At 44.9% G+C, this 11,597-nt stretch overlaps 1 long non-coding RNA gene across 1 annotated transcript; it reads left to right on the top strand.

Annotated features, from left to right (window-relative positions):
• Nucleotides 1-3,969: 3,969 nt before the first annotated feature.
• Nucleotides 3,970-11,337, top strand: LOC109281408 (uncharacterized). The gene is made up of 3 exons (XR_002088051.2): nucleotides 3,970-4,053; nucleotides 9,026-9,132; nucleotides 10,089-11,337. It is a non-coding gene; the product is annotated as an uncharacterized LOC109281408 (long non-coding RNA).
• Nucleotides 11,338-11,597: the final 260 nt, after the last annotated feature.

The following is an 11,597-nucleotide window of genomic DNA, read 5'->3' as shown; positions in this document are numbered from 1 at the left end:
CCTTGATAATTTTTTCAAAGACTTTGCCAAGGATGGGGGTGAGACTGACTGGCTTATAGTTGCCCGGGTCCTTCTTCCTCCCCTTTTTGAAAATGGGGACCACGTTAGCCCTTTTCCAGTCCTCCGGGACTTGACCCGTGCGCCATGAGCGTTCGAATATTCCTGTCAGTGGCTCTGCAATGATGTCGGCCAGTGCCTTCAGCACCCTCGGATGGAGCCCATCCGGGCCTGCCGATTTAAAGGCATCCAGTTCTTCCAAATGACTCTGCACCACCTCAGGATCTACGCATGGAAGTCTGGCGCCTTGCTGCTGCCTCTCTACAACCCCAGTGAGAGACTTGTCGTGCCCCTCACTTAGGAACACTGAGGCAAAGAACTCGTTGAGGAGTTCAGCCTTGTCCCCCCTATCTGTCACCAATTGTTTCTGCCCATTTAGCAGTGGTCCTATTCCTCCCTGGGCCTTCCTTTTACTCCCAATATATCTAAAAAACAATTTCTTGTTGTCTTTTACTTGGGTTGCCATCCTCAGCTCCATGGTAGCTTTGGCCTGCCTAACTGCCTCCCTACAAGCACGAGCAGAGGAGGTATATTCATCTTTAGTGATCTCACCCTGTTTCCACTTTTTATGTGCTCCCCTTTTGGCCCTTAGGCTGCCCTGGATTTCTCTGGTCAGCCATGGAAGCCTTCTGGCCCCTTTCCCTTTTTTGCCTCGCTCGGGGATCGTCTTGCTTTGTGCCCAAAGGATCGTTTCCTTTAGGCACAGCCACCCTTCTTGGGCTCCCATCCCTTCAAAACTCCTACTCTGCAGTGCTTCCTTGACTAATCGCCTGAGTGCATTGAGATCAGCTTTCCTAAAGTCTAGCACTTTCACCCTACTAGTTACCTTACCCACTCGCCGTCTTATGTTGAATTCTATTATAAGGTGATCACTGTCTCCCAAATGGCTACCGATCTGGAGGTCCCCTATCATGTCATCTCCTGTTGCCAATACCAGATCCACTATGGCATTCCCCCTAGTGGGACCATGCACCTCCTGTGTAAGGTGGAGGTCCTGTATACAGGTTAGAAACCTGCGTGAGTGATGGGACGTTGCTGTCTGCGTGCCCCAGAATAGTATTGGGGCAAAAGCCAATGATTTTGCATTCTTCATTTCTATATTTTAATGTTAACATAATTATTGATTCATTTTTCATGTCTGTAGCAGGGCATTAGGGTGCCTGTTACTAGAAGTCCTGGGATAACCCTTCAGGTGCTGGTTGCTTAGGCAACCAAAGGGAGTTAATGGCTTACACCTGCCTAGCCAGCTGAAGGAAGGGGCAGGGCCTGGCCCCTATAGAAAGCACAGGCAGGAGGCCAGAGGCAGTTCCCTACCAGCAGCTAAGGATGAAGGAGCTCCCTGCCAGAAAAGAGAGAACCCTGAATGCCAGAGCAGTGTTGGTCACTGTGGTAGGATAAAAAACCCGGTAGGCCTGAGCATAGTTATAGCTAGTGGCTTATGTTTAAATTGTTTCCAAGAGGCTGGTGTTTATGTTACTGTTTATGTTTGTTATTGATTACACCGGTGGTTTGGGTGAGGCTATAAGGGGATGGAGGAGGTCTCATAGGGGACTCACGGTAGTGTGAGGACCCCAGCCCCAGTGAGGGCACAGTGTTTGGGGTGTGCAGACCCCAGCTCCAGAGAGGGGTGGCTGAGAAACCCCAGAAGAGAGGGCCGCATTATGGAGAAGGCTCCTGAGAGAGGGCTGCATTACGGAGAAGGCTCCTGAGAGAGGGCTGCATTACGTAGAAGGGGCAGCATTGTAGAGAAGGCTCTGGAGAGAGGTGCAGAGAGAGACAGGGCCACGAAGGGCCCGAGTGCCAGAGGGGGTGTAGACCCAGACAGAACATCATCTTTTCCATCTGTGAGGCTTGGGGCGTGGTATTGGGGTGGAAGGAGCCACGCATAGCCCACAAGGCTTGGATACACGGAACACCCGAAGCAGGAGAACTCTGGCCAAGTAGAAGAAAGGTAGCTTCCCTATAAAAACACATATACAATCAAAGTTATGGCGGGTGAGAATAGGAGGGTACAAATCAGAAGCTTGGCACAGTAAAGGAGGTGACAGGGGATAGCACAGTGACCCTGACGTTGCTCCTGTTACAATTTCCTAATATTAATACATCATCAAGTTCTGCCATGGAACAACTAGAAAAATAAATATTTACACTGATTATTATTTATTTTATTTCTTGTAGTGTGCTAGGTCCCAACCAAAGATAAGAATCCTTTTATGTTAGGTACGGTATCACTGATAACTGCTTCAATGAATATAACAAGTTACATCTTGTATTATCAGTTTACTAAGTAAATGAGCTTTAATCTCCTGTTGAAATAATATTATTTTTAGAGTATCTTTTACCGTGGTGATGAGTAGGGTGTGCATAGGGGTGCACGTACACCCCCTGAGAGCACTGGTGCAACCCCTGACAGCCAGTATTCTCCACTCAGGCAACAGATGGCGGGAAGGGGGGGCAGGCAAGAGTGCTGGCTGGTGCAATCAGCTACGGTTGGCATGATCAGCTGTGGGGGACACCCCTCCCCCAGTCAGTGCAATTGGCCATGGTGGGCCCCCACAGTTGGCGCAATCAGCTGCGGGGGACCCCTCCCCCCCAGTCACTGACATACTGCTGGGGGGGCAAGTACCCCCCCCCCGACTCAGGAGGCAGCAGTCACCCATGATCTCTTAATGGAGGGATATCATGCAACCAATATAAGGAATTTACTGTTGCTTAGTTATGGGGAAGAAGATGGAAGTTCCAATTTGCAGAAAACATAACAGACATAAAAGTGAAAAGAATGGCATAAGAATGAAAGGTCCTCTTGATAAAGATAACCCCCAATTGTTAGAAATGATAAAGTGCAAAGTGCTTCTTGTACATATAGGGTAGTCTTTTTGAAAGTTAAATTGTCTTTTAACTTAAAGATCTAAGGATAACTGCACTGTTTCATCACTTATTCAGTTTGGTATTTGTGCGGCACTCACACGTGCATTTGAAGTCAGATGAAACAATGAAAAGCTAGAACTATAACAACTCCAAATGAAAAAGTGTAAAAGACTCATGATCATAGGAAAGAAGGGTTGGGAGGAATCTCATAAGGTCATAATAAAATCTACGCCTGTGCTCAAGGGAGGAGCATCCCTGATTAAAAATTTCCAAGGATGAAAATTTCCACAGCTTCTCTAGGTAGCATGTTTCAACTCTTCACCACCCTCATAATCAGAAAGTTCTTCCTAATTTCTAATTTAAATTTTCTCTGCTGCAGTTTGAGGGTATTGGTTATAGTCCTGCCCCCTAGAGCTAATTTACATCCTTTTTATAATCACCCGTCCAGTAATTGAAGCCTCAACAAATCCCTCCCTGGGCTTCTCTTTTTCAGACTGAATAAGACTAGCTCTTTCAGTCTTTTCTTATAAGTCTTGCTTTTCAGGCATCTTTTCAGGTCTCATCAGTGCTACATACAAAATGGAAGTGTTACTTTTCTTTATTTGCAGTTTGCTGTTAATTATTTTTTTTTAATAAGAGTACAATATTAATTCATATTTTCTTATTGTCCATTGTAACCCCCAGGTTCTTCTCTGCTGTACTACAGCTGAGGCAGTAATTTTTACTTCTGTGTGCAGGACTTTGCCCTTGTCATTTTTTATTCTCACCTGTTTGATTGAAGACGATTTTTCAAATTTATCCAAGTCATTCTGGACCCTAACCCTGCCCTCTAGAGTGTCTTCAACTCCATCCAACTTAGTGTCATCCACAAATTTGCTAAGTGTGCACTCAATGCTATCATCTAAATCATGAGTGTAGATTTGAAATAATACTGGATCCAGAATAGACCCCTGGGGAATCCTCCTTGATCTGTCCTTCCAACTAGACATTAAGCATCCAATGACTGTTTGTTGAGTATGATGATCCAACAAATTTTGTATCTGCTTTTTTGTCTTGTTTGAATTTGTTTGTTTGTTTATTTTTCAGGCCCCAGCTCTAGGAAACTATGATTAACACATTAACAAAAATGTAAGAGATGAACTTATTATTTTAAAATTCAAGTCGGGTTTGCTTGTTATTTTTAATTTCCCTATGAGGGTGATATATGATAGGAAAGGATAGCAGACTATCTCACTATGATAGGAGAGAACAGCAGACTGGATATATCATTTTCTAAATTATTGAACAGATGATATATAGCAGGTATCATGTTGTATAGTTCCAGAAGTCCTTTATTACAGCAACAGTCAGAGTAATAGACTGGATTTTTGCTATGCACTGCATAAACAAAGAAATGGGGAAAATCATCTTTAAAATTGACTTCAACCTCAATGTGTAACGTGAGATTAACTTTTTCTAGTGATGGTGTCTCAGGGAAAATCACATTCAAGAAAACAGTTGAAAATGTCCTAAGGGCTGCCAAAGTCTGTTGGAACAGATAGTTAAATTTTACAGAATGCCCCTACCCTCTTCTTGCCAACTTTAAAAATCCAGTTATTTGATCAACCCTTTCCCAGCAATGAGGAACACTGACAGCAGGATTGTCAAATATACCTGTCACCTATGACTATTTAGAAAAGTGATGTGGACCAGTAAATGGTTTTACTTCAAAATTTCTGTTACTTTTTGAAACACAGAGGCATATCAAGCTGAGGAAAGGGGGATGGAATTATGCTGACCACTGGAGGGGGGGAGGGAGAGGGAGAGGAGGGGTTCTTTTCACTTGAGTGAATGCTGCAAGAGTTGTTGGCCATACTGGTGCCCTCTTTAAGTTAGTGCCCAGGGCTGGTGCCCCACCTATCCTGCCTTAGTTATGCTGCTACTGAAACAATCTTGTACATCCAACCAGGTAACATAAACAATAAGGTAGGAAGATTGTGGGGGAGACAAGCAAAACAAGAAAGGATTCATGGCCGGCAGTGTGGATGCAGCAAGGGGAGAGATGGCTGGGGTGAGCAAGTGGGGAGTGCCCTGGGAGCCACAGTTTCAGAGCAGCTGGAGTGGCCCTAGGGCAGAGGACAAAGAAAAAGACCAGAAGTGTAGCGAGAAAGAGGAGAGTGGAGTCTCGGGACACAAAATGTTGGGTGGGACAATCTTAACCCCAAAGAGCTGACAGAGTCGGCAATAGAATTGTGGGAGTTCATCATGGTGAGAAAACCCTGGCAGGCAGAATGCCATAGGATAAAAGTGGCTCAGGAGGTGGGTGTAGCTCGGCTGGAATGGGTTGGCCCCAGGATGAGCAGCCAATCCGAGCTTCAGAGTCATGTTACAAGTTTAGTTTTGGGTTTTTTTGCCACTATTTTATTGTCAGCCGGGATAGGAAGAAAGCAGCAAGTGGCACAGCTGGCTAAAGGCTCTCCCAACCCCCTGAAGAAAAGAAAAGAAAGAAAAGGACCAGGCTTGTCACAGACCCTGTAAAAGGAAGGGGTAAAAACCTGAACAGTTTTTGTTTTGTTTTGTTTTGTTTTCTTTTCTTTTATGGACACAAGGGTTCCCCAGGAGGGGTGTGTAAACACCCTTTAAGGGACGGAGAAGACTGGGACATACCTGAACTCATGCAAGACTTACCTGAGACTGAAAGAAAGTCTGTTAGTCCTTTTCATTCCTTTCCATCAAAGCAGGTGGTGTCAACAGTCATGAACCTATAAAAGAAAGGAAAATATTAAAACAAGGCCCCCAGGAAGACCAGCTGGTATACACAGTGGCGCATAACATCTGGGTGGCACTAGGATGGGGTGTAGGGTAGGTTAGAACTCCAGAAGAGGGCCCTAGTTGGTTTGCTGTTGGCTAGCTGTGATATTAAAAGACACCTCTCAATTGGTAATTTCAAATAACACCAAGATGTGGCAGGCTGGAGTTGGCACTCATCACAGTGGAAGCTAGGCAAGTGTATGTGCAAGACCCATGGGGAGGACAGGGAAAGTACAATGTAGCTAGATGTGCAATCCCAATTGGGCCAAGCCCTGACAAAGTGGTGCATTGGCTGGGGACTCACCGATGACCTAAGTGAAGACAGAAACATGGATCTCTCAATGGAAGTGATGGGAGGTGCTGAGCCCTTTCAACAATCATTGCACTTAGTGATTCAGTTGCTACAACAACCGCAACAACAAGTGGCATGTCAGATTGCCCTAGAGGAACAATGGCTACAGCAACAGGCTTGAGCAAAGAGGAACTAAGTCAAACTGGAGGTACCTAAGATTTTGCCACAGGATGACCCAGAAGCCTTCTTAGAAAGTTTTGATTGGGGAGCTTTGGCCTTGAGGTTAGACTGAAGCCACTAGTGGGACAGTTAGATGTGCTCTTGATTGGGCAGACATAAGCTGCCTAAAAGGCAATGTCTCACGGGGAAGCTGTCAATTGTTATAAAGAAAGAAATCCTATACAATTTGGATATCAACCCAGAGAGTTACTGACAATCCTTCCAAATGAGGAAGAAGAAAGAAGAAAAGTCTCTGAGGATCCTGCTACAAAATCTGATGCACATGCTGAAAAAATGGCTAAGACCTCAGAAAGTGTCCAAGATAGACATCTGCAACCAGATCTTGCAAAAACAATTCCTCCTTGACCTGGAGGAGAACGCACAGTGGTGGGTTCAGTGTCACTACCCAAAACTGTTGGCAGAAGCATTATGTTTAGCCAAGGACTTTGACAGTGCCCAAGGCGAAAGTGTCCAGGCTAGGGGGCTGAAGGGAGGACCGAATACCATATGGCATGAGACCAAAAGGAAAGAGACCCAAGAAGCTCACCAGGTCCAGAGTGCCTCAGTGATTTGTTTCTGGTGTGGAAAGGCAGGACATATGGCTAGGGAGTGTAACAGTACCCCCTGGTCAGTCCCATGATTGGGGGAATCACGTTCTGAAGTGTGGATATACTGGACTGACTCGAGATCCAGTGGACCAGTACAGATGATGGACTACAGCATAGGCAAAGCTAGTTTAGAGGGAAAGAAAGAGAAACCTACAGTGTAGACCAAGGTAGAGGGCAAGCAGGTACAAGCCATCCTGGATACAGGTTGTGCCCAAACATTGATTTGGGCAGACATGGCTCCTGATGGCTGGGCCCCCAAGGTAACAGCAGTCCCAATGGTCCGCATGCCCAGGCAACTCTTATCGTACCCTCCAAGGAAGTACTGGGTAAAAGTGCTCAATGTGGCAAGGCAGATGCCCATTGGCCTAGCCTCAGATCTACCATATCTGATGGGGCCAAAATTTATCAGGTCCTGGATGCCGTAAGAGCTCAGGAGGAGAGCCACGTAGGTCTGGTAGGAGAGGAATCGGACAATGCCACTGACCAGGTTTGGTTCAACCTCGAGAGCTTATCTAGCAGCAATCAGTTCACCTGGTTTCCAGATGCCATCCTGCTACACTCAATTACAGGACCTCAGGTGGCAGAAAAATTACTTAAATGGATATCGAGGGTTGGCATTCCCAGAGAAATAATTACTGGTCAGGGAATAAGTCTTATGTCTCACATCATGTGTAGTCTTTGCAAGGTGCTTAAAATTCAACACCTACATACAACTGTATATCATCCCCAAACAAATGGGTTAGTGGACCAATTCAATGGAACTCTTAAGAACATGTTACACCGGTGCACCCAGGAGAAACCCTGGAAGTGGGATTTGCTAGTACCCCCTTTGTTGTTTACTGTGAGAGGAGTATTATGACAAAGGGACATAGGTGAGGGAATTCTGAGAGGGACAGAAGGTATTACTGCTCCTACCCAGCATTACTAGCAAATTTCTGACATGTTGGCAGGGACCCTTTGAGATAATCAACAGGGACAACTTGTCTTACTATGAAGTGCTATGCCCTGGGCACAAAACAGAGAAACAGATATACCATGTTAATTTGAGGAAGCTATGGCAGGAAACAAAGGGCTTAGTGTCAATCTAGGCAGTGGCAGACATGGAATTAAAACCAGAGTCTAACAAAAGGCTGAAGGAATGAGAGGATGCTAAAACTGTCAGCCTAGGGATCCAATTAACAGGGGCCCAAAAGAGAGCAATTAAGACATCTAGTGCAAGAGTTTTGGGATGTATTTAATGAGAACCCTGGCTGTGCAGAAGGGATAACCCAGAACATCATCCCTCTGGAAGGAAGCATGGGGAGAGAGAAAGGGAAGAGAATCCCCTACCATCAGTATGACCTAATATGAAGTGAAATTGACAAAATGTTGGCATAGAGGATGATAACTGAACCTTGGAGTCCTTGGTGGAGCCCCTTAGTAGCCATGTCTAAACTGGAAGGATCATTAAGGCTGTGTGTTGATTTCTGAAAATTAAACACCATCTCAAGATTTGCTGCTTTTCCAATGCTCCAGATTAGTGAATTGCTACAGAGGGTCGGGCAGGCTAAATTTATATCCAATCTGGACTTGACAAAAGGATACTGGCAAGTATCCATTTAAAAAGAGGACCAAGCAAAAACTGCTTTTGGCACTCTAAGGGGCTTGTATGAGTTCAAACGCATGCCACCCAGCCTGTATGGTGCCATAGCAACATTCCAGAGACTCATTGGTTGGGTCCTAGCTCCTCACCAACAGTATGCAGCAGCATATCTAGATGATATTATCATATACACCAATGATTGGGATCAATATCTGACAGCCCTCTAGGTGGTCCTCCAGGAACTCCATTCAGCCAGTTTGACCACCAACCCAGGCACGTGAATGTTAGAGAAGGCAGAAACTAAATACCTAGGATTCTCGGTGGGACAGGGCTGTATCCATCTGCTAACAGATAAAGTAGAAGCCATAAGAGATGGCACAAACTCGTAAACAAATGAGGGCTTTCTTTAGGCTAGCTAGCTACTACTGATGCTTCATCCCTCATTTTGTGGAGGTGACTGCACTTTTAATGGACATCTTGAAAGAAAAAGGTAGTGGCCCTGTAAAATGGGATAAAGCAAGCTTGGAGGCTTTCCAGAAAATCAAAAAAAGCACTTTGCTCTGACGTCATCCAAAAACGTTCAACTTTATGCATCCTTTTATTCTGCAGACTGACGCCTCCAATCAGGACATAGAAGCCATGCTCTCCCAAGAGTCAGTTGGGGTAGACAGGTCAATAGCCTATGCCAGCTGCAAGTTTAACCCACTTGAGCAAAGGTATGCAACCATCAAATGGGAATGTTTGGCCATCAAATGGTGGGGTGGAGTATTTACATTACTACTTACTGGTCCAGGAGTTTATCTTAAAAACCAATCATGGCCCCCTAAAATGGCTAAAATCCATTTGTGAGGTTAACACACAGATAACCTGATGGGCCTTAGCTTTACAATCATTCCACTTTCACATAGAATATAGGCCCAGCTGAGCCAATGTGGTAGGAGACTTCCTATCCCAATGCTGTTCAGAAGGCAACCATACTGAGCAACCTAGCTCCAACATGGGTGAATCCTCCAAGCCCCAAGATGAAACATGGGGGGCTGTGAATAAGGTGTCTAGTGGTGCCTTAAAGGGGAGGATGCATGAAAGAGACAAGCAAAACAAGAAAGGACTCATGGCCAGAGGTGTGGATGCAGTGAGGGGAGAAATAGATGGGGCAAGCAAGTGCCTGGGAACTGTGGTTTCAGAGCAGCTGCTCCAAGTGGCTAGAGTGGCCCCAAGGGAGAGACCAGATGTGCAGCAAGAGAGATGGGAGTGGAGTCCCAGCACACAAGACATCAGGTGGAATGATCCCAACCCCAAAGAGCCAATAGAGAGTTGGCAATAGAGCTCTGGAAGCTCAGCATGGCTGGAAAACCCTGGTAGGGAGAATGCCCCCACCTCCTGGGCTGCTTTTATCTCATGGCAGAGAGCTCCACTGGAAACTGGCCAGCCCTGGGATGAGCAGCCAATATTAGCTTGAGAGTTAAGTTACAACTTAGTTTTGGGGTTTTTTTGCCAGTATTTTATTGTCAGCCCAGAGCGGGAGCAAGGGGGAAATGAGTCAGCTGGCTAGAGCCCCTCCCCCCCCCCCCCAAAAAAAACAAAACAAAAAAAAAGATGGAAAAGGACCAGGTTCCTGGTCACGGAACCTGTAAAAGGAATGGAATTATTTTGTTTTGTTTGTTTTGCTAAGGGAGAAAGAAGACTGGGATGTATCTGAACTCATGTGAGACTTACCCGAGACTGAAGAGAAGTCTGATAGTCAGTGTTATTCCTTTCCATCAATGCTGACAATGTCAACGGTCATGGACCTATAAGAGAAAAGAAGAAATTAAAACAATGCACCTGGGAAGACCAACTGGTATACACAGTGGTGAATAACATCTGGGTATGCTAGGACGGGGTGCAGGGGAGGTTGGAGCCCCAGAAGAGAGCCCTAGTGGGTTTGCTGTTGGCCAGATGTGGTATTAAAAGAACATCTCCCAATTGGTACCTTCAGATAATATCAAGAAGTCGCAGGCAAGAGTCGGGACCCACCCACCACAGTGAAAATCAGGCAAGTGAATGCATGAGACCCTTGGGGCAAACGGAAATTACAGGGTAGCTAGATGTGCAATCCCAATCTGGGCAAGCCAAGGATAATGATAAAATGTCTGTTTCTATTCTACAGAATTCCACTAATAAAGTTATAGTATGCATTCTTGCAGGGTTGTCCAAGTCTCAGAGAGATAAAGAATAATAGAATCAGAGAAAATTAAGGTTGGAAGGGACCTCAGGAGGTCATCTAGTCAAACCTTCTGCTCAAAGCAGGACCATCCCTAACTAGCTCATCCCAGCCAAGGCTTTGTCAAGCTGGGTCTTAAAAACCATCAAGGATGGAAATTCTACCACCTCTCTGGGTAACCCATTCTAGCACTCTACTACCCTTTTAGTGAAAGAGTTTTTTCCTAATATTTAACTTAAATTTCCCTTACTGTAACTTGAGACCATTGCTCCTTGTTCTGTCATCTACCACCACTGAGAACAGTCTAGCTCTATCCTCTTTGTAACCAACCTTCAGGTACATAAAGGCAGCTGTTAAATCCCCTCTTGGTCATCTCCTCTCCAGTGCTAGTGAAAATTAACTGTTTGGGTTTCAGTGAATATTTAATGATTAAGGTTTTCTCTGTGGTCATATGTTTGTCCTTTTTTCCCCTGTAATAAGATCTGTTTCAGTTGAACATTGCTTGTGAGCATGTATTTTTGTTTGCTTTAGAACACCCCATTAAAATTTCTGAGTTTTGGGGTGGGAGCTCAAGCCAGATTTAGAAAATTGATGTTAAATCCCTAAAATTGAACCTGGACCTTGTTATTGCCATCCAAGGCCTAAGAAGGGTTACATTTGTATTATACAAAACATATGTCAGAAAAAAAATTGTCAGTCAAACATGCTTGGTTGTCAATAAAATATCTGCAGATTGTTTTTTAAAAAAAACTTTCTTGGGTTGAATGCTCAGTACCTGCTCCTGTTGCTGTCTGTACTCAGCAGTATTTCTGCCCAGGACACTGAAAAAGTTACACCTCTGAATATGAATCTTTTTGGGTGAATCTAATCTAAGTCATAATAACGGTGGGAAAAAAATTCCAAAGCCTCAGAAAGCTTTCAGAGGAGCCTGTAATTGGCATAGGATGTCTCATGCAGTAGCAAAGGCAACAAAGGTAA

Source organism: Alligator mississippiensis, chromosome 2 (genome assembly GCF_030867095.1).
Source record: "Alligator mississippiensis isolate rAllMis1 chromosome 2, rAllMis1, whole genome shotgun sequence".
NCBI classification, from domain to species: domain Eukaryota; kingdom Metazoa; phylum Chordata; order Crocodylia; family Alligatoridae; genus Alligator; species Alligator mississippiensis.
The sequence above is the reverse complement of the archived record's forward strand: the minus strand, read 5'-3'. Positions and strand labels throughout refer to the sequence as shown.